At 43.1% G+C, this 23,539-nt stretch overlaps 1 protein-coding gene, 1 long non-coding RNA gene and 1 other non-coding gene across 5 annotated transcripts in view; 1 reads left to right on the top strand and 2 right to left on the bottom strand.

The window, feature by feature from the left end:
* Positions 1–656: 656 nt before the first annotated feature.
* On the bottom strand, positions 657–9,704 carry LOC142741065 (uncharacterized). Of its 3 annotated transcripts, none has more exons than XR_012880986.1 (5): positions 9,440–9,704; positions 4,442–4,566; positions 2,566–2,672; positions 1,386–1,741; positions 657–966 (listed from the first exon to the last, which is right to left on the bottom strand). It is a non-coding gene; the product is annotated as an uncharacterized LOC142741065 (long non-coding RNA). The 3 variants fall into 3 exon arrangements; XR_012880985.1 differs by having other exon boundaries at positions 4,442–4,541; positions 9,440–9,701; XR_012880987.1 differs by lacking the exon at positions 9,440–9,704 and adding an exon at positions 9,187–9,313 and having other exon boundaries at positions 4,442–4,541.
* On the bottom strand, positions 9,204–9,296 carry LOC142747816 (Z30 small nucleolar RNA). Its single transcript, XR_012882052.1, has one exon. It is a non-coding gene; the product is annotated as a Z30 small nucleolar RNA (small nucleolar RNA).
* A 112-nt stretch (positions 9,705–9,816) lies between the features above and the next one.
* The window catches only part of LOC142741064 (schlafen family member 9-like), a 57,075-nt gene continuing 43,352 nt past the window's right edge, over positions 9,817–23,539 (top strand). The window contains exons 1-2 of the mRNA XM_075850456.1: positions 9,817–9,880; positions 22,627–22,763. The gene's annotated coding sequence lies outside the window, so the exon portion shown is untranslated. The remainder of the gene's footprint in view (positions 9,881–22,626; positions 22,764–23,539) is intronic.

The raw sequence follows: 23,539 nt of genomic DNA, 5'->3' as shown, positions 1-23,539 counted from the left end.
TCATTTGCATAATTACAAAAATGGTCATAACTTGGCCAAAAATGCTCGTTTTTTAAAAATAAAAACTTTACTGTTATCTACATTGCAGCGCCTATCTGCTGCAATAGCAGATAGGGGTTGCAAAATCTGGTGACAGAGCCTCTTTAATATTGTCTAAATGTACTGTACACAAGTCCCCAAGAACAGAAAGGAGTACCATCAAGTATAACTGCGATATATAAGCAGGATGTGCAGAGTGTGCAAGGCTATTCATCTGGGATCACCAGATACAGCCAGGGAAGAGTCCACTCACCCATGGTTGGAAAAGTGAAGTTCGTGATCCACGTGCAGACAAAGTGATTAGTGTTGGCTTGTCTTGTGTGGGGTAGTTGGCAGAGAAGTGGTGACATGTTTGTATACAAATACACAATTGTCCAAATGATATGTAGATAATTAGATTTGTAATTTCCTTCCTTTTTTTGAGTGCTTTTTTTTTTGGAGAAGAACTGCGCCAGTCAAGAGTGAAGACCTTTAGAAATTAGGGGGCTATTGGCCTCTGCAAACCTGGGGGTTTTTGCCTTCCTTGGAATCAGACCAGCACTTTTTAGTCTATTATTTTCTATTATGTACAATACTTATCCTGTGTTACTATGTTAGAAAAAATAAGCCATCGTAAATAATTTTCAACATCTCTTTATTTAAAATCTGTTCTGGTGTTTGACACAAATAAATGATTTTCTTTCAAAAATATACATAGGAAACTAAAACGTGAAACCATTCCATTACAACAAAAAATTCATAAACCTGCCATATCAGAAGCATTATTATAGTCCGTGGCTTGTCTGAACCCTAGGTATCTGGATTTCTTTGGGAAACATTTCTCTGACTTTACGGACAGCACATGCTGGTATCGTACTGTAGTGATTTGGTCCAAGGTATTTGTGATCCCACAGAGTGAACATTCGATAAGCCGCCTTCCGTAACGATCTATACAGGAGTAAAAAAAAAAAAAAAATGTGTTAGTAAAAGTGCAAAGCAAAATTTTTAGTCAGTCACATTTGAACACTATACAGAGAGCAACCTTATACTGTCAACCCCAACATGGTCATATTATTGACTGGAGAATCTGCAAACATAAGAACTCGCAAAGGCTGTGGCGACACGCATAGGTAGATTGCAGCGTGTTATACGATCATAGTTTACTGCTAGTCTTACACTAATCACATTAAGAATTTGGGCTGACATATACATGTTAGCCACATGCATGCAGCTCAAAATCAAAATATTTAAAAAAAAATATATATATTACAGGCATAAGGCTATGTTCACATTCGCATCATTGGTTAAACAATGCTAAAATTACAAGACCAGAGCTACCAAATAATGTCACAAACTAATGTGGTTACCTGTTATCCAGTGGAGGTGTACGTGTTGGACCAAAACGTCGATACATTTCACAGAGTGAAAGTTTCTCCTTGTTGAGACACATGTCAATAAAAGTAGGGTGCTCTGTAATGCACGGCATAGGCTCGTCTACTTGTTCCTGTTTGTTCAGTTTACCGCGTATATCTCGACAACAGACGCATTCCTCTTCAGTAGGCAAATTCATACATTTACCACACTTTAACCACGATGCTACAGTTCTTACTGATGGCAATGGACGTCGTTCTTGTCTTTTTCTCATAGGCTGCACTGCCAGAATTCGATCGGGATCTTGATAGAATCTGCACCGTTCACGAAGCTCCTGATATAATATCTCTCTCTAAAAAAAAAAATGTTGTCACTGTAAAATGTACTGTAAGTCTACATTTAGGAGCATGACAGATTTTATCATGTAAGAAACGTACGGAAATCACTACATGTGCATTGCGTTATTCATCACTGATGAGAGTGGCATGTGTTTTTCACACAGTCGCATACGTATGTTCAGTGTGCGCTCCATTTACTGCAACAGGCGACAAGGTGAGTGAAAAGGCACAAAATATAGGACACGACAAAGAATGGAATGGCCGAGACGGTTCCAGCAAAAACAGACAGGAATAGTACCTTTTAGGGTATGTTCACACAGCCTATTTACGGACGTAAATCTGGCGTTTTTGCCCCGAATTACGCCCGAAAATAGCGCCTCAATAGCGCTGACAAACATCTGCCCATTGAAAGCAATGGGCAGACGTTTGTCTGTTCACACGAGGCGTATATTTACGCGCCGCTGTCAAATGACGGCGCGTAAATAGACGCCCGCGTAGAAGAAGTGACCTGTCACTTCTTTGGCCGTAATTGGAGCCGCTATTCATTGACTCCAATGAATAGCAGCGCTAATTACGGCCGTAATTGACGCGGCGTTCAAGCGCCTGCACATGCCGGTACGGCTGAAATTACGGGGATGTTTTCAGGCTGAAACATCCCCGTAATTTCAGCCGTTACGGACCCCCGCCGTGTGAACATACCCTTAGATTTTGTTAGAACCGCTAGATGGAAGTGTGTGTGGCCCCATAGAAATGAGTCAGCGTGATATCTTTAAAAAAAAACAAAAAAAAACAGATAGCACAGTGAAGAACAGAACACATCAACTGCACAAAGTCTTACGTCCTGGGCTCTTTTTTCTTTCTCCTCTGGGGTAAAAGTGGGTGGAATTCTTTTTGGTCTCATTTTGTTCTCATCACCGGATTTCCGATTTCTCTTCGGAGCCATAACTTAAAAATACACACAACACAGGTTGAGACATGGAGGTATCTAGCTACAGTTTGTATAAGTTTTGCAGTTTAGATTTTTCACTATTATGTAGGATTACATATTTGGCATTTGAAAAATAAATGCATAACCACTTACAGCTGAATAGATGACCTTGTGTGAGGAACTTGGAGGATTTACTGTAGGTACAATACCTTTGTTGTTGGGAGTGATACGAGTCAATTACTACAACATCAACCAAGATGACAAACCAAAAACATGGATAACCATGTCTGGTTCAGTCGCTGTATTTATATGCCAAAATCATGAATGCACTCGACTGAAAGTATAACGATATAATTACAATGACGGACGGTTGGGTAAGGAATCATGCACACGACCGTAGTCATGTGCACGGCCGTGATTTTCAGGTCGGCCGGCAGCGGATTGTCAGCCACAAGACGCCCGCAAATCGCCGGCAATGCACATGACATTATTTTCTATGAGCCCGGACCGCAGAACACGGCCGTAATAAGACATGTCCGTTCTTTCTGCGGTGCAGTCTTCCGGGCCATGCACAGACCGTATAAACCACGGTCGTGTGCATGGCCCCATAGAAATGAATGGGGCCGCAATTCTCCCGTGGATTTTCGGGGGAATTGCGGCCACAAAAGCACGTTCGTGTGCAGGGGGCCTTACAATGACGGATGGTTGGGTTCTGTTTCCTAAAAGTGTTCCATAAATACTGACTGTGGTGGGTGACAGCTATATGTCATGTGTACGATTAGGTTTGGGAAATGTAAAATAGTTTCTAGGTAACGGTTTGGCACAGGGAATGGACTGTTCATCAAGGCTGAAAAATAAGGAGTCATATGTGGCACTATCACTGCAAAACAGTCAAAGGCCGCAGTGCCAGACAGTTTCACCATCTCCGTGGCATTGGCAGAGCAGATGTGTGATTTAGCAAAAATTACTCGTATTTGGGCTGGAATAGGGACAGGGAATCAAAGACAACAACATTTCTAAACCAAGTTCTATTTTTTTGATGAAACCCTAAGTGGATTGCAAAGCAACACAAAGTGTCTTTCATCAAACACAAATATATGAATTACATCCAGAACATAAATTATTATTTTGTTCTGTAGTCAAATAAATTGTGCATAAAAAAAATCCTGGTACTGCCAATCATTTGACATGCCAAAGTAATATTTCCTATAGAAGAATGAAATCAATTAATAATTGGTTTTATCCCCTTCAATCGGTGAAATATGTGCAACATGGTAGCTGGTTTAAAATGCGTTCCCTGTCTCACCACTCCGCCACTTTCCCAGTTCACAAAGATCTGCCGCACGAAGCAAAGTTTTACCATGGCAGAACGAAACCAAGCATCAACTTGTAATTCTACATGACAGGGATCAGAAGTCCCCCAGCATGGAAATCTCCTTCAAACCGGACCATAAAACAATTGGAATATTACAGATGTCAGTGGCTGCTTGACATGGTCGGGGTTACTTGCAGTCGTAGGTGCACTTTTGAGCATAGGCCAAAGACCACGAGAAACCTGTACCACATGAATAGAGTGAATGGGAGGAATGTTGCCACACATAAGGAGGTGTTGCACACGTAATAGCATGGCAGTTGTGTGAATGGAGCAGCAGTAACCACCTTCACACCATTCTGAGGCAAGTCTGAAAGTTGTTATTCATTAGGTGTTACCAATGTGGGTTTCACTATGTTTCTCTAGATGTATTCTCTAAAATCCGGTGAACTCCCTTGGACCTGTCATACTTACTTTCTAAAAATCCTGGGTACTGCTGCTCAAAATGCCCTGTACGTCCACGCCGTGCTAAGCCACTCCGCTACCTTCACTCCTGACTGGCGCGGTCCTTCTCCTAAAAAACAAACAAAAAACAAACACTAAAAAAATAAATATAGAAATACAACCAATTATCTACAGATGATTTGGAAAATTCTAACACGCCGCCGCGTCTCTGCCAACTACCATACAGCATTACATACAGGGGCTCAGCAGACAGTATCACACATGATGGATTAGATACACAGCACAGCAGACAGTATCACACATGACGGGTTTAGATACACAGCTCAGCAGACAATATCACACACGATGGGATTAGATACAGGGCTCAGCAGACTGTATCACAGTCGCACATCATAAACTAACAAATTACATGCTCCTGCCTCCGCTCATCTAGCAAGTTCTTGCCACCTACGCTACTCTTCCTTGCACCTTCGTTTAACGAGGCTGTCACCACATTATAAGTGGCCTATATTGTACATGATGTGATCGGTGCTGTAATGTAGATTACAGCAGTTTATTTAGAAAAACCATCATTTATGACCTATATTAGCTTTATGCTAATGAGTTCCTTAATGAACAACTGGGCGTGTTTTACTTTTTGGCCAAGTGGGCGTTGTGGAGAGAAGTGTATGACGCTGACCAATCAGCGTCATACACTTCTCTCCATTCATTTACACAGCAGATAGCGATATAGCTATATCGCTATGTGCAGCCACATAAACACAGTATAACGTTACTCAAGTGTCCTGACAGTGAATATACAATACGTCCAGCCAGGATGTGATGTCTATTCAGAATCCTGACCACTTCTCTGCACTTCTCCATGATTTACAGCATAGCAGGAGTATAGATATATAAACTCTAAGCATATGTTGGTTACAGGCTAGGTAAAGTTTGGAGAACCAACTTCCCCCCATATTATATCAAATAGACTGCTCCATAATTATAGAACCATACCGAAGGAAGAGAGCTATAGCGTCTAAGTATACAAGAATATATAAATTTTATTGATAGAAAATAACATACATTTAAAAACACATCATAAGAAGACTCTAGTACTAATACCGTGGTATACAATACAGCACAGGACAAAATTCAATAAAGGAGTGGTATATTAGGGCAGACCCAAATTCACTACCCATACAATAAAGTATATAGAATATCTCAACCAAGTGGGTCATATACTGCTAGTTCTTGATGTCCTAATGTTTGTGGCAACAGTGGATAAATGCCTGGCCAAAATATAGTGACATAGGGAAACTCAGTACTTGTATGGTGATCAGTTATATTGATGCTGTCTTACCCATTAAAAGGTGGGAGTCTCACGATATGTCCGTGCTGGAAGGTCCACAGTACAACCCCAACGCGCGTTTCGCTATCTTTGGCTTCCTCAGGGGGTACATAGCAGGAGTAGTCTCGCGAGATTACGCTGTAAACTGTAATTTACAGCGAGATCTCACTGTGCTGTGCTATAATCTCACACAGATGCTACAGAAGTGTCAGGATTCTGAATACACGTCAAGTCCTGACTGGAGGTAATGTATATTCAGAATTCTGTCACTTCTGTGACATCGGAGATTTACAGCAAGGCAAGCGTAATCTCATTTGAAATTACAGGTTACATCGTAATCTCGCGAGATTACGCTTGCCTTGCTGAAAATCTCAGAGACGCTACAGAAGTGTCAGAATTCTGAATACACATCACGTCCTGACTGGAGGTAATGTATATTCATTGTCAGGACACAGCAGTAACGTTATACTGTGTTTATGTGGCTGCACATAGCGATATAGCTATATCATTATGTGCTGTGTAAATGAATGGGGAGAAGTGTATGATGCTGATTGGTCACTGATTGGTCAGCGTCATACACTTCTCTCCACAACACCCACTTGGCCATAAAGTAAAACACACCCAGTTGTCCATTGAGAAACTCATTAGCATAAAGCTAATATAGGTCATAACTCCGTCAAAAATGATCGTTTTTCTAAATAAAAAACACTGCTGTAATCTACATTACAGCGCCGATCACATCATGTACAATATAGGCCACTTATAATGTGGTGACAGAGCCTCTAACATATGGCCGGAAGTAGTCATCGTACTGTCTGGCAGCGGCTTCCGTTCCACATGAAAATGGCGCCGGATTTCGCTCTATGAACAAGCTTCTTTCTGGTCTGAGTGGGAACTGCGCACGTGCAGTTCAGAGACGGTGCACGCTCCTGAGAACGGAACGGCTCCCGTTCGCATTCTCTGTGGGCTTGTATGTGCTGTATAGCATCTTAGTATGTGTCGTTAATCGACAGATGAAAAAAAAAAATGGCAGCCCATAGAGAAGTAAGAATACATTAAAACGTTGAAAGTGACAACATAACTACAATTTGTTGACATTATATAAAAAGCATTACAAAAAATAAAAAATCATGACACCTTCCCTTAGGAAAGAGCATTACCAAAGACAAATTGAAACGGCCTCAGAAGCCACTTTACTACATTAGTGAGTTGGCGATTGCCCAGTGTTATTGAAAATGCTCCCAAACTGTATGACCAATCCAACTTTAGGAAGACCCCATTTAATTTAAAGAGGCTCTGTCACCACAATATAAATGCTCTGTCTCCTACATAATCTGATCAGCGCTGTAATGTAGATAAGTGGTTTTTATTTTTAAAACGATTATTGAGCAATTTTAGATTTATGCGAATGAGTTTCTCAATGGACAACTGGGCGTGTTTTCACTTTGACCAAGGTAATGTACAACTGGGCGTTGTAGAGAGGAGTCTAGGAGGCTGACCAATCAGTGACTAATCAGCTTCATACACTTCTCATTGTTGCAGCCCATTGTTAGTGTGATTGTGCTGTGGATCATGCTGGGCTGGAACAATGAGAATTGTATGAAGCTGATTGGTCACCCTCATACACTCCTCTCTACAACACCCACTTGGTCAAAAGTAAAAACACGCCCAGTTGTCTATTAAGAAACTAATTAGCATAAATCTAAAATTGCTCATAACTTGCTCAATAATCGTTTTTCAAAATAAAAACCACTGATCAGATTATGTAGGAGATAGGGCACTTATAATCTGGTGACAGAACCTCTTTAACTCGTTAGTGACCGCCAATACGCCTTTTAACGGCGGCCAGTAACGGGCTTTATTCTGATGCATGTGCCTTTTTATGGCACTGCGTCAGAATGAGTAAACCGAGCAGGGAGCTGTCAAATCTCCCTGCTCTCAGCTGCTAGAGGCAGCTGAGGGCTGGGGGCGTCCCTGCTCTGCCGTGTGAGATCGATATTAGTATCGATCTCACATGTTTAACCCCTCAGATGCGGTGCGCAATAGCGAGCACCGCATCAGAGTGGTTTCGGAGAGAGGGACGGAGCTCCCTCTCTCCCACCGACACCCGGCGATACGATCGCCTAGTGTCTTCTATGGCAGCCGGGTGCCTAATAAAGGCCCCCAGGTCTGCCTGACATGAATGCCTGCTAGATCATGCCTCTGGCATGACCTAGCAGATGCCTGTCCGTTTTAAACTAACAGGCAGTAATACACTGCAATACAGAAGTATTGCAGTGTATTATAATAGTGATCGGAGAATCGCAAATTATAGTCCCCTAGTGGGACTAGTAAAAAAGAAAAAAAAAAAAGTTTAATAAAGTTAATTTAAAAAAAAAAAGTGAAAAAAAAAAATGAACCCAGCTTTTCCCCTTACAAAATGCTTTACTATTAAAAAAACAAACTAAATGAAAAAAAATACGCATATTTGGTATCGCCGCGTCCGTAACGACCCCCACTATAAATCTATTACATTATTTAACCCGCACGGTGAACGCCGTAAAAAATTTAATAAACTATGGAAAAATTGCTGTTTTCTCTTAATCCTGACTTAAAAAAAAAAGTTATAAAAAGTGATCAAAAAGTCGCATCTACTCCAAAATGGTACTAATAAAAACGACAAGTCTTCCCGCAAAAAAGCCCTCATACAACTGCATCGGCGAAAAAATAAAAACATTACGGCTCTTCAAATATGGAGACAAAAACAAATAATTTTGAAAAAAAAGCGTTTACTGTGTAAAAGTAGGAAAACATACAAAAACTATACAAATTTGGTATCGTTGCAATCGTAACAACCCACTGAATAAAGTTAGTGTTATTTATATCACACGGTAAACGGCGTAGACTTAAGACACGAAAAATCGTGGCGAAATTTCAGTGTTTTTTCTATTCCCCCCCCAAAAAAAAGTTAATCAATAAATAATATGTACCTCAAAATGGTGCTATTAAAAAATACAACTTGTCCCGCAAAAAACAAGACCTTATACAGCTATGTCGACGCAAAAATAAAAAAGTTATAGCTCATGGAATGCGACGATGGAAAAACTTAAAAAATAGCTTGGTCATTAAGGTCCAAAATAGGCTGGTCATTAAGGGGTTAAAGGGATTTTCCAAAAGAAAATATAAATAAATAAACTTTAACAAAACCCCCAGAAACACCACCACTTATCGCTATGGCCTGTATCAGGTATTACAACTCAATCCCATTCAAGTGAGAGTAGAGTATTTTCTAATCGTGGACAACCCCTAAGGGAACCAGACGATCAAGCATCGTGCCCCTTTCCAGAGTGCCAGGTAAAATGTCTAGTGCATTGAGTCTCAGTTCCAGGGCACCAGTCACACTAGGAGGTGTAATACAGCGCGATAATAGAAGCTCATAGACTACCTGACACGCCCGTGTCTCAGCTCAGAGAGAAGATTAAGTGATCATTTACTGGTCAAAGCACATTTAACGGTTGCAATACCAGGTCATACTATATCCTACTCATCACAGCTGAGAACAAGCAATCAAGGGCGACCTAATAAAACGCACGTAGCTCTATCGTCTGTAAAGAAGCCTAACAGATGGAAGTCACGCCTGCGCACTGGTCTATAGAATGCTTCCCTCGGCTCCATCGTTTTGCGCATCGCGGTCTCACCTGTATGTGGCGTGCTCTCGCTTTTCACCTCTTCCAGCAACCGATGTGTACGAAACTCTACCCTCTGGTCCTTTTAAGGCTCGTAAGTGGGCGGAGCGCTACGTGACCTTTGCGTAAAATGGCGTGTACGTTGCGTGCGTACAGAGGCGGGCTTCGTGAGTATTGACGTCAGATCACGTCTATTGCTTTTTTTTTCCAAATAAGAACACATCTTTATTGATAGCAATACAGTAAAAAGCGGCGCGCTGTCCACGAACATAGCCATACAAACATATGCGGACTGAGTAAGCGCTGCATAACATTGCCTCCTCCGGAGCCTCACACCCCTAACTGACCACACCCCCTGACTGGCCACACCCCCTGACCTGACGCTCTTATCACGCAGGCGGGAAATTCAAATATAACTCCGGACGCGGAAGAAGAAGGTTCTCCGCTCTGTCGGTAATCCGGCTGTATTGGAAAACTGTCTTTTGGGTGTTAATATGCATGGGCTAAATGTTTCAATGATAAGATGGGAATTGTGTTTATTCAGCATGTCGGCTGCTTTAGCCCCGTAATGTCCCCACCCCAGGACAACTACTAAAGTACGTAGGTGGCAGCAGCTGTTGTCATAACCACGCCCTTTTCCAGTACGCCTTTCAGGCCGAGTTCAGACGTTGTGTTGAGTGACCAGATTGATGTTACATGTAAAATTATATTACAACACAAGAAAAGACGCGGTCCACACATCCAATCCATACAGTGATCTATTGCTGCCATGTAAAAGATGAGCAGTCTGTTCTTAGTACACATTTTGATTAAACTGTATAAGCCCATTCACCACTTCACTGTGACCTCTTTTAAAGAGAACCTTTCAAACATGTGCAGCAAGTAATAGGAAAAGCTTCACAAACACTGTCTCACGTAAAATTATTTTTCTAACTTCCTCCGTTATTTACCGTAATATTTGGCGCCCGATATGTGAATAAGCCCCTGAACAGTCAATGGGGCATTTCTATCTAACTAAAAGGCAAGGGGGCGTGATGTCTCCTCTCTGACACTGTCCAATCAGCTGCGGACAGTGTCAGGACGGCTGGTGCTTTGTTCTCTCCCGCACGGCTGTTCGCTCACACATTGACGTCATCACTCCCGCCGCCACGGGAGGAGGAGAAGAAGCAGAGACAAGAAGCAGACGAGGAGATCTACTTATATCCGTCGATGTGCGCGCGAACGGCCGTGCGTTCACGTGCGCCCACGCTACCTGCAGCACAAAGAACACAGCGCTAGCAGCCCTGATACTGTCCGCAGCTGATTGGACAGTGTCAATGCCCCATTGACTGTTCAGGGGCTTATTCACATATCGGGCGCCAAATATAACGGCACCGATATGTAAATAACGGAGGGAGTTAGAGAAATAATTTTACGTGAGACGGTGTTTGTGAAGCCTTTCCTATAACATGCTGCACTCAGCTGCACATGTTCTGTCACTAGTTTAGTGATGCCCTATCTACTGGGTAATCTAATAGGCGCTGTCACATTGACAATGCTAGTGAAAATTGTGTCCCAAAATTTTTATTATTTTAAAAGTTATACGTTTTTGTCTAAATATGCAAATGAGGCTTAACAAGACAAGTAGGTGTCAACACCAGCGATTCTCCTGAGGTGGAGTCACCTCACAGCCTCTGACGCTGTCCTATCAGCATGAAGCTGCTTCACACAGTGTGAGAGACTGAGGCTGGAGGGAAGGAGGATCACTTCAAATAGCCATATCTCCGGCTGTGGACAACCTAGAAAAGTGGTTCTGGTGGTATATGAAAGAAGAGGTGCCACCAGGATCACAGTTCTCTGTGACACAACCGGAGGTATCACAAGTTGAATACACAGTCGGGAATTGAAGCGGTATACTATATGATCACGCTGTGTTGCTGGGCAGGAAAGGGGAGATGCTGTATGCGGATTGGACAGCGTCATACAGAAAACATTACACCGCCCAGAGTGAAAAGAAAGAGTCACCTCCTACTTGGCTATTAGAGCCACATTAGCATATTTAGAAAATGCTCATAACTTTGAAAATAATAAGACCTACGTAGTGCAATGTATTAGATGTGTCAGTCATTCACTGACAGCAAGCCGATAAGGCTTCGCCTCCAGGTGGGGCCTAATCGGCTTCTGTAATAACAGAGCAGGAGTCAATTGTTAGGCCTCCTGTTGCTGTAGCAGCAGTCGGCAGCGCTGCTATAGCGTGGCAGGGCTGCCGATCTGCTGCCTTCCACAAAGATGCATCGATCATGTAGGGGGTTAATGGCAGGAACCGGAACTAGTTCCAGTTCCTGCCGTTGCAGGTGGATGTCAGCTGTAACATACAGCTGACATCCACCGCTGATGATGCCGGCTCGGCTCCTGAGCCGATGCCATCTTGCCGACGGCTACGGAAGCCTTTTAGGCATTGCCTCCGGTTGGGGCATGAAAGTCTTCCGTACTAGGCATATCGGTTGCCTTTGCAGCAACCAGCACCTCGGCAATTTCATTGCTGGGGTACCAATGAGCTGCAAACACCTTAAATGCAGCGATCGCGTTTGAACGCTACATTTAAGGGGTTAATGCTCGCCATTACCCCAGGGTGTCAGCTATAACATGCATCTGACACCCAGGGATGGTGTCCACCATTTGTCGTATGGATACGGCAAAATGCGGGGAGCACTAGCTTTCCATGACGTATCCATACGACAAATGTCAAGAAGGGGTTAAAGAGGCTCTGTCACCAGATTTTGCAACCCCTATCTGCTATTGCAGCAGATAGGCGCTGCAATGTAGATAACAGTAACGTTTTTATTTTTAAAAAACGAGCATTTTTGGCCAAGTTATGACCATTTTTGTATTTATGCAAATGAGGCTTGCAAAAGTCCAAGTGGGCGTGTTTAAAGTAAAAGTCCAACTGGGCGTGTATTATGTGCGTACATCGGGGCGTGTTTACTACTTTTACTAGCTGGGCGTTCTGACGAGAAGTATCATCCACTTCTCTTCAGAACGCCCAGCTTCTGGCAGTGCAGATCTGTGACGTCACTCACAGGTCCTGCATCGTGTCAGACGAGCGAGGACACATCGGCACCAGAGGCTACAGTTGATTCTGCAGCAGCATCGGCGTTTGCAGGTAAGTCGATGTAGCTACTTACCTGCAAACGCTGATGCTGCTGCAGAATCAACTGTAGCCTCTGGTGCCGATGTGACCGACACGATGCAGGACCTGTGAGTGACGACACAGCGTGATCGCTCGAGAACACGGCTGTGTCTGCACTGCCAGAAGCTGGGCGTTCTGAAGAGAAGTGGATGATACTTCTGATCAGAACGCCCAGCTAGTAAAAGTAGTAAACACGCCCCGATGTACGCACATAATACACGCCCACTTGGACTTTTGCAAGCCTCATTTGCATAAATACAAAAATGGTCATAACTTTGCCAAAAATTCTAGTTTTTAAAAAATAAAAACGTTACTGTAATCTACATTGCAGCGCCGATCTGCTGCAATAGCAGATAGGGGTTGCAAAATCTGGTGACAGAGCCTCTTTAACTAGGCACTGCTAATACACTGTTAGGCTATGTTCACACGGGGTCTTTTGCCGAGTTTATTGACGCGGAAACCGCGTCGCAAAACTCGGCAGAAACTCCCCGAGAACGCCTCCCATTGATTTCAATGGGAGGCGTCGGCGTCTTTTTCCCGCGAGCAGTAAAACTGCCTCGCGGGAAAAAGAAGCGACATGCCCTATCTTCGGGCGCTTCCGCCTCCGACCTCCCATTGACTTCAATGGGAGGCAGGAGAAAGCGTGTTTTCTGCCCGCGGCGCTCAATGGCCGCGGGCGAAAAACGGCGCGATCATTGCTATTCACACGGAGTATTTTGGGGGAGGAATATCTGCCTCAAAATTCCGTTTGGAGCTTTGAGGCAGATATTCCTCCCCCAAAATACTCCGTGTGAACATATCCTTATCCTACAAGTAAGTTACCTCCCCATTACAGTCTACAGGCCGTGTAGAGAGCAGGAAGCTGCTGGTATTCAAAAGTAGCTTGATTCCTGCATAATCTGCTTTGACAAGTAATGTTACAGTGATGCCATATAGGCATAAGTGAATGGTTGCTTATTTGTTATTTTGTATTACCCATCCGAAGGCAGGTTTCTAAAGGTTGCCATTTATAAGCAGGCATGGATAGACAGTAGCTTGTTGAGGAAAATCTCCCTTTGGGACATTGATGTAGTCTGATCAATGTACTGTAAGTACTCGGACACAGCATGTTTTTTCAGTTTTGTTTTTTTCTCATGGCATAACCAGAAATAAGCCAGAGAGTTCAAAATAGTCTTAAACTGGCCATACACTTTGTATAGCTATTCCTCCCGACTTCCCCATACACATGCACGTTCAGCTGAGTGTTTTCAATAAAGAGAAGAGATAATCGACCAGTCCTACTAAAATTGGCAGGTTCGGCCAACATATATCTAATGTGTATGGCCACTATTGTGCCAGCGGAAGCTGACCGCCGGCATGTCTCACTGCAGGACTGTTTCTTCATGCTGACGTCTCCCTCTCCAGAGACGCTGGCACACGCAGCGGCAGCTGTCCTCTGCCTCCACTAGGGTGTGCGCTTATCCCCGACCTTAAAGGGCCAGCGCGCATACCAGTAAAATGTTCCCTGGACTATAAAATGGATCTCTGCCCTCTTCCTCCTTGCCTGTGCGTTGTTGTTGTTGTCTTTCTATGTTCGTTAACCCCTATCCGCACCAGGACGTAACTGTCCGTCGTTGCGGGAAGTTACTTCCCGCACGAGGACGTACAACTGAGTTAATCCCGGTGCACACTGTCGGCAACAGTGTGCACTGGGAACCAGGAGGTCAGCTGTCGCCGACAGCTGACACTCCCCTCTTGCCGGCCAGCGGTCCTTTGCCGCTGATTTCGGAGCATTAACCCCTTAAATTCGGCGATCGGGTGCAATCGCCGAATTTTAGGGGTTTCTAACATATCGGCAGACCCCCGTCCGAAATCGCGGGGTCTGCCGATAGTTAGTATGGCAAACGGAAGCCAAACAATGGCTTCCGGGTCTGCCATGGACGGAAGCCCATCAGGACCAACCTTCGGCTGGTCCTGATAGGCTTCCTGTCAGAGTGACAGAAAGTCACTGTGCCGTTCCCGATGCACACTGTCGGCGACAGTGTGCATCGGGAACTTGGAGATCAGCTGTCCCCGACAGCTGACACTCTCCAGTGTTGCCGATCAGCAGCTCATCGCCGCTGATTTCGGCAATTAACCCGTTACATGCGGGGCTCGATTGCGATCTCCGCATGTAGTGGGTTTGTAGCGCATCAGCAGCCCCCATACAATCGTGGGGGCTTCTGATGCTTGTGATGGCACCCGGGGGCCAGACAACGGCCCCCAGGTCTGCCATGTATGTCAGCCTATGAGGATCAGCCTCTGCTGATCCTCGTAGACCAACTGTCAGAGTGACTGTGACGTCACACTGACAGTTGGAATACATTACACTACCTAGGTAGTGTAATGTATTCTAGCAGCGATCAAAGCTGCAGGTAAAAAAAAGAAAGTGTAAAAAGTAAAAGAAAAGTTAATAAAAATGTTTTATAAAAGTGTAAAAATAAAAGGTTTTGTTTTCCTATAATAAGTCATTTATTATAGGGAAAAAATGAAAACGTTAAAAAAAAGTACACATATTTGGTATCGCCGCGTTCCTAACGACTCAATCTATGAAACTATAATGTTAATTTTTTCGCACGGTGAACGCCGCAAACAAAATAAACGGAAAACTGTCAGCATCGCTATTTTTTGGTCACCACCCCTCCCGAGATATAGAATAAAAAGTGATCAAAAAGTCGCATTTACCCCAAAATGGTACCAATAAAAACTACAACCCGTCCCGCAAAAAACAAGACCTCCCACAGCTTTTTTGACGAAAAAATAAAAAAGTTACGGCTCAGAATAGGGTGTCCCAGAAAATAAATTATTTTATAGAAACTTAATTTTATTGTGCAAATGCTGCAAAACTTAAAAAAAACTATACACATATGGTATCGCCGTAATCGTACCGACCGGCAGAATAAATTAAAACGTAATTTATTGCGCACGGTGAACGCTGTAATAAATAAAGAATTTAAAGCGCCAAAATCGCTGTTTTTTGGTCACCCTAGCTCTAAAAAAGATCCTGAGGGGCCAAAATGCTCACTATACCACTAGAAAAATTCCTTGAGGGGTGTAGATTCCAAAATGGGGTCACTTGGCGGGTTTCCACTGTTTTGGTCCCTCCGGGGCGTTGCAAACCCGACATGGCACTGAAAACCAATCCAGCAAAATCTGCGCTCCAAAATCCAAAAGGCGCTCCCTCCCTTCTGAGCCCTGCTGTTGGTCCAAACATCAGTTTACGACCACATATGGGGTATTGCCGTAATCGGGAGAAATTGCTTTACAAATTTTGGGGTACTTTTTCTCCTTTATTCCTTGTAAAAATGAAAAAATTCTATGTTTCCACAGAAAAATAGGTGATTTTCATCTTCACAGACTAATTCCACTAAATTCTGCAAAAAAACTGTGGTGTCAATATGCTAACTATACCCCTAGAAAAATGCCTTGAGGGGTGTAGTTTCCAAAATGGGGTCACTTTGGGGGTGTTTCGGCTGTTTAGGTACCACAAGACCTCCTCAAACCTTTGCTTCTGAGGCCTGTGTTTCAGTCCATTAGGACACTAGGGCCACATGTTGGATATTTCTAAAATCTGTAGAATCTGGGCAATAAATATTGAGTTGCGTTTCCCTGGTAAAACCTTCTGTATTACAGATTTTTTTTTTTATTACAAATGAATTTCGGCAAAAAAAATGAAATTTGTAAATTTCACCTCTACTTTGCCTTAATTCCTGTGAAACGCCTAAAGGGTTAAAATATTTTCTGAATGTGGGTTTGAATCCCTTATGGGTACAGTTTTCAAAATGGGGTGATTTATGGGGACTTTCTAATATATAAGGCCCTCAAAGCCACTTCAGAACTGAACTGGTCCCTGAAAAAATAGCCTTTTGAAATTTTATTGAAAATATGAGAAATTGCTGCTAAAGTTCTAAGCCTCGTAACGTCCTAGAAAAATAAAAGTACGTGAAAAAAAATGATGCAAACATAAAGTAGGCATATGGGGGATTTTAACTAGTAACTATTTTGTGTGGTATTACTATCTGTTTCACAAGCAAATACATTTAAATTTAGAAAAATGCTAATTTTTGCAAATTTTTGCTAAAATTTGAAGTTTTTCACAAATAAATATTGAATTTATCGACCAAATTTTTTCACTAACATAAAGTACAATATGTCACGAGAAAACAATCTCAGAATCGCTTAGATAGGTAAAAGCATTCCGGAGTTATTACCACATAAAGTGACACATGTCAGATTTGAAAAAATAGGCTGTGTCCACAAGGCCAAAACAGGCTGTGTCCTGAAGGGGTTAAGGACACAGCCTGTTTTGGCTTCTAGGACACAGATGATTTTTGAAAATCTGACATGTGTCACTTTATGTGGTAATAACTCCGGAATGCTTTTACCTATCCAAGCGATTCTGAGATTGTTTTCTCGTGACATATTGTACTTTATGATACTGAAAAAATTTTGTCGTTAAATTCAATATTTATTTGTAAAAAACACCAAAATTTAGAGAAAATTTGCAAAAATCTGCATTTTTCTAAATTGTAATGTATCTGCTTGTAAAACAGATCGTAATACCACACAAAATATTTACTAGTTAACATTTCCCATATGTCTACTTTATGTTTGCATAGTTTTTTGAACGTGCTTTTATTTTTCTAGGACGTTACAAGGCTTAGAACTTTAGCTGCAATTTCTCGCATTTTCAAGAAAATTTCAATAGGCCATTTTTTCAGGGACCAGTTCAGTTCTGAAGTGTCTTTGAGGGCCTTATATATTAGAAACCCCCTATAAAACACCCCATTTAAAAACTGCACCCCTCAAAGTATTCAAAACCACATTCAGATTTTTTTTTAACCCTTTAGGCATTTCACAGGAAATAAAGCAAAGTAGAGGTGAAATTTACAAATTTCTATTTTTTTTTACTAAATTCATTTGTAATACAGTTTTTTCTGTAACACAGAAGGTTTTACCAGAGAAATGCAACTCAATATTTATTGCCCAGATTCTGCAATTTTTAGAAATATCCCACATGTGGCCCTAGTGTGGTAATGGACTGAAACACAGGCCTGCGAAGCAAAGGAGCTCCTGGTGGATTTTGGGGCCTCTATTTTATTAGAATATATTTTAGGCACCATGTCAGGTTTGAAGAGGTCTTGTGGTGCCAAAACAGTGGAAACTCCCCAAAAGTGACCCCATTTTGGAAACTACACCCCTCAAGGAATTTTTCAAAAGGTATAGTTAGCATTTTTAGCCCACAGGTTTTTTGCTAAATTTATTGGAACTGGTCTGTGAAAATGAAAATCTACTTTTTTTCTGAAAAAGCATACAATGTTTTAGATTTTACAAGGAATAAAGGAGAAAAAGCACCCAAACATTTGTAAAGCAATGTCTCCCGATTACGGCAATACCCCATATGTAGTAATAAACTGCTGTTTGGACCTACGGCAGGGCTCAGAAGGGAACGAGGGCCATTTGGATTTTGGAGCGCAGATTTTGCTGCATTGGTTTTCGGTGCCATGTCGTGTTTGCAAAGCCCTGGAGGGACCATAAGGGCATGGCCACACGTGGCGGATTTCCTCCGCAACTGTCCGCATCAATGCCGCACAGAATCTGCGTTGCAGATTCTGCGGCGGATCTGCCCAAAATGTGCAGTAAATTGAATCAGACTAGCTGCTGCGGACTGCGGGAAAAGTGCTTCCCTTCTCTGTATCAGTGCAGGATAGAGAGAAGGGCCAGCACTTTCCCTAGTGAAAGTAAACAAATTTCATACTTACCGGCCGTTGTCTTGGTGACGCGTCCCTCTTTCGGCATCCAGCCCGACCTCCCTGGATGACGCGGCAGTCCATGTGACCGCTGCAGCCTGTGATTGGCTGCAGCCGTCACTTAGACTGAAACGTCATCCTGGGAAGCCGGACAGGAGACAGAAGCAGGGAGTTCTCGGTAAGTATGAACTTCTATTTTTTTGACAGGTTGCTGTATATTGGGATCGGTAGTCACTGTCCAGGGTGCAGAAACAGTTACTGCCTATCGCTTAACTCTTTCAGCACCCTGGACAGTGACTATTTACTGACGTCTCCTAGCAACGCTCCCGTAATTCCGGGAGCCCCATTGACTTCCTCAGTCTGGCTGTAGACCTAGAAATACATAGGTCCAGCCAGAATGAAGAAATGTCATGTCAAAAAAGCAAGACGCATCCGCAGCACACATAACATGTGCATGACAGCTGCGGACTTCATTGCGGAATTTAGAATCTCCATTGAAGTCAATGGAGAAATTCCGCCATGAGTCTGCAACCAGTCCGCCACTGGTCCGCAACAGACAGAGCATGCTGCGGACATCAAATTCCGCTCTGCAGCCTATGCTCCGCAGCGGAATTTTACGCCTCGTCTAAACGAACACTTCTAAATAGAAGTGGAAGTCAATAGAGAAACGGCTACGCTGCGGATTAACGCTGCGGAGTGTCCGCAGCGGAATTCAAGTGAAATTCCGCCACGTGTGAACCCAGCCTAACAGTGGAAACTCCCCAAAAGTGACCCCATTTTGGAAACTACACCCCTCAAGGAATTTTTCTAGCGGTATAGTTAGCATTTTGACCCTACACGGTTTTTGCTGAACTTTATGCCGTGAAATTGAAAATCTAAATTTTTTTCTAATAAAATGTCGTTTTAGCCCAGATTTTTTCATTTTTACAATAGATAAAGGAAAAAAAACACCCCAATATTTGTAAAGCAAACTCTTCTGAGCACAGAAATACCCCATATGTGGTAATAAACTGCTGTTTGGACACTCGGCAAGGCTTAGAAAGGACGGAGCGCCATTTGACTTTTGGAGCTAAAGTTTTGCTAGAATGGTTTGCGGCCCCATGTCACATTTGCAGAGCCACTGAGGGGCCAAAATAGTGCAAACTCGGCAAAAGTGACCCCATTTGGGAAACTATACCCCTCGTGGAATTTATCTAGCGGTATAGTGAGCATTTTGACCCCACAGTTTTTTTGCTGAATTATTGGAATTATGCAGTGAAAATGAAAATCTACATTCTTTCCACTAAAATCTTGAATTTTTTTCATTTTCACAAGGAATAAAGGAGATAAAGCGCCCCAACAATTGTAAACCAATTTCTCCCGAGTACGGCAATACCCCACATGTAGTCATAAACTGCTGCTTGGATACACCACAGGGCTCAGAATGGCAGGAGTGCTACTTGGCATGTAGATTTTGGTTGATTGTTTTTTGGGCGCCATGTCGCATTTGCAGAGCCCCTGAGGTACCCGTACAGTAGAAACCCCTGAGATGTGACTCCATTTTGGAAACTATACCCCTCAGGGTAATAATCTAGGGGTGTACTGAGCATTTTGATCCCACAGGTGTTTCATAGATTGTATTAGAATGAGGCAGTGAAAATGAAAAATTTTTTTTCTCCCCCAAAAATATGTAGTTTTGCACCCAATTTTTTTTCCACAAGCAGTAATATTAGAAAAAAACACACATAATTTGTTACCCAATTTCTCCCGAGTACGGCAATACCCCATGTGTGGCACTAAACTGCTGTTTGGGCACATGGCAGAGCTCAAAATGGAAGGAGTGCCATGTGGCTTTTAGAGCACCGATTTTGCTGGACTGGTGTATAGGCGCCATGTCGCATTTGCAGAGCATTCTTAGGTACCAGAGTAGAGTGTAAAACCCTGAGAAGTGACCCCATTTTGTAAACTACACCCCTCAAGGCATATATCATTTGCCTGGATATATGACAGGGCTTAGGCGTGAAAGGCGCATGTGAGACCTATTTTGGTGATTTTCGCAGCATTAGCCCACAACGGCAGGGCTCTGAGGTCAAATAGTAAAACAAACCCCCAAGTAATGACCCCCATTTTGGAAACTGCACCCCTGAAGGCATTTTATTAACGGGTGTAGTGAGCATTTTGACCACACGGGTTTTTTTTTCTATAATAAATGAATGCTCAGTGGATGGTGCAAAGTGAAAATTGCAAATTTCCACAGGTATGTGCCATTTTAGTGCACAATATTTTGTGCCCAGTTCATGCCACTGAAGACAAATACCTCAAACTGTTAAGCGGGTTCTCCCGGGTATGGCGATGCCATGTATGTGGACGTAAACTGCCCGTTGGGCACGCTGTGGGGCTCAGTAGGGAGAGGCGCCATTTGGCTTTTGGAGCGTGGATTTTGCTTAGTGGCAGTTTTGTTTGGGGTTTCGCTGGTATTTCAGTTATGATGTGGGGGCATATGTAATCTGTGCGGAGAACATCAGGGGCATAATAAGAGGGTGTAATAATGGGGTAAATAAATAATAATCCGCAGATATGTGGCCTGTGTCGCACTGATAAATGGTGCCAGATCTTATCCGCTTTTGGACACTGCACATTTTGCATTGCCATATTCTGAGAGCCAGAACGTCTTTATTTTTTCTCCACCGGAGCTGTGTGAGGGCTTATTTGTTGCGGGACAATCTGTAGTTTTCATTGGTACCATTTTGGGGTACATGCGATTTTTTTGATCACTTTGTATTTAATTTTTTTGGCAAGAAAGGTGACCAAAAACCTGCAATTCTGATGTTTTTTATAAAAAAAATGTACGGCGTTCGCCATGCGCTATGAATGACAATTTGACTTTATTCTGCGGGTCGGCACGATTACGGCGATACCAGATGTATATAGTTTCTCTTATGCTTTGCAGCGTCTGCATGATAAAATCACTTGTTTCAAATTTATTTTTGGTGTCACCAGATTCTGAGAGCCATAACTTTTTTATTTTTCCGTCAAAAAAGCTGCGGGAGGGCTTGTTTTTTGCGGGACGGGCTTCAGTTTTTAATGGTATCATTTTGGGGTACATGCAACTTTTAGATCCCTTTTTTTATTGTGTTTTGCGAGGGGTAGTGACTAACAAACAGCGATTCTGGAATCGTTTTTTTTTTTTTTTACGGTGTTCACCGTACGGGTAAAATAGCGTGATATTGTTATAGTTTGGGTCGTTACGGACGCGGTGATACCACATATGTGTACTTTTTTTTATGTTTTTCCTATAATAAAATACTTATTATAGGAAAAAAGGCTGTTAGTGTTTTTTGCAACTTATTTTTTTTATGAAACTTATTTTTTGTTAACTTTTTTACAACATTTTTATTAACTTGTTTTACCTTTTTTTTGTTTCCCACTAGGGAACTTGAAGGCATGAAGCCCTGATCGCTATTCTAATACACTGCACTACCTACATAGTGCAGTGTATTAGAGCTGTCAGCTATTCACTGACAGCAAGCCTATTAGGTTTCGCCTCCCGTACTAGGAAGCGATTGTTAGGCTATGGTTGCCATAGCAACCATCGGAACACCCGCGTGTGCCGATGGTTGTCATTAGCAACCATAGCGTGCGGTCTAATCACTTAGATGCAGCGATAGCTGCATCTAAGGGGTTAATCGGCCGGATCGGAGCCTAGCTCCGGTCCTGGCCGTTAGAGCACGATGTCAGCTGTGACAAACAGCTGACACCCGTGGCAACCATCGTGGTTGCCGACAGGCTACAAGACACTTCAATGCATCGATCGCGTTGATCGATGCATCGAAGGGGTTAATCGGCTAGATCGGAGCCTAGCTCCGGTCCTGGACATTACAGAGGGGTGCCGGACATCTGATTACCGGCGGTGATAGCGCTTGCTCAAGCTGAGCCAGCGCCATCACATGCCTTACGTCATGGAGCCGTGATTGGCCAGTCTGATTTGACTGACCAATGACAGCGATCGCCGGCAGGAGACCGCTGTGAATGGTCCCCTGCCGTCTTACTGTGTCGGTCAACTGTCATAAACAGTTGACGGCACAGTTCTGTCACCTTGTCATTTGACAGGGTGACAGTTTTTAGCCAGGACGCACCGGTACGTCCCTGTGCCTTAAAGCACTTCAATGCAGGACGTACCGGTGCGTCCTGGTGCGTAAAGGGGTTAAGCAAATGGTCCCTTAGTTGTATCCTGTTCCCAGTGTTCCCGTATCCCTTATCCAGTAACTGTGTTTGTTCCTAAGCTGAAGTCAGTGCTGGAGTCGTGTTTGTGTCATCTGCCACTTCCTGTGTCATCTGCCACTCCAAGTATCGTCTGTGCCACGAATCATCAGTGCCAAAGCATCTGCTACATATCGTGTTTCTCTGGACTCTCATACAGGTACTCTTGTACTTAGTCTTTCCATTGACTGTCGTTTGGTTAGCTGCTACTCTGCTACAGAGGAGCAGTTTAGTGGGTCCGCATAACCCCAGAATCGTGACAGCCGCTTTATCGTAGTGAGACTCTGGCTTAGATAACAGCTGAGTGAGAATATACTTAAAGAGGCTCTGTAACCACATTATAAGTGGCCTATATTGTACATGATGCGATCAGCGCTGTAATGTAGATTACAGCAGTGCTTTTTATTTAGAAAAACGAACCTATTTTGGATTTTTGCTAATGACTTTCTTAATGGACAACTGGGCGTGTTTTACTTTTTGACCAAGTGGGCGTTGTGGAGAGAAGTGTATGACGCTGACCAATCATTGACCAATCAGCGTCATACACTTCTCTCCATTCATTTATTCAGCACATAGTGACCCTGTGCTATTCACATACTCATACATTAATGTTACAGAAGTGCCTTGAGAGTTAATAGACATTGCGTCCAGCCAGGACGGGATGTCTATTCAACACTGCCAAAAGTAGAGAGTTACCACAGCACTGAACCGCTAGAGCGGTGCACGCCTCTTCAGAACCCGGTCCAAGGAGGCAGCACTTCCAATAAAACGTAGAAAACCTTTAATCACCCATACAACGTTTCAATCCCTCAGGACCTTTCTCAAGCATGCTGCCTCCTTGTCCATTTTTTGCTATTCATCACTGCCGACGCTTCGGTAACGTTAGTGTGGGAGTTAATGACAGCAAGCGTGATCTCGCGAGATTACGCTTGCTGT

The sequence above is a fragment of the Rhinoderma darwinii genome, chromosome 2 (genome assembly GCF_050947455.1).
Source record: "Rhinoderma darwinii isolate aRhiDar2 chromosome 2, aRhiDar2.hap1, whole genome shotgun sequence".
NCBI lineage: Eukaryota > Metazoa > Chordata > Amphibia > Anura > Rhinodermatidae > Rhinoderma > Rhinoderma darwinii.
This window is presented reverse-complemented; position numbering and strand designations above follow the sequence as displayed.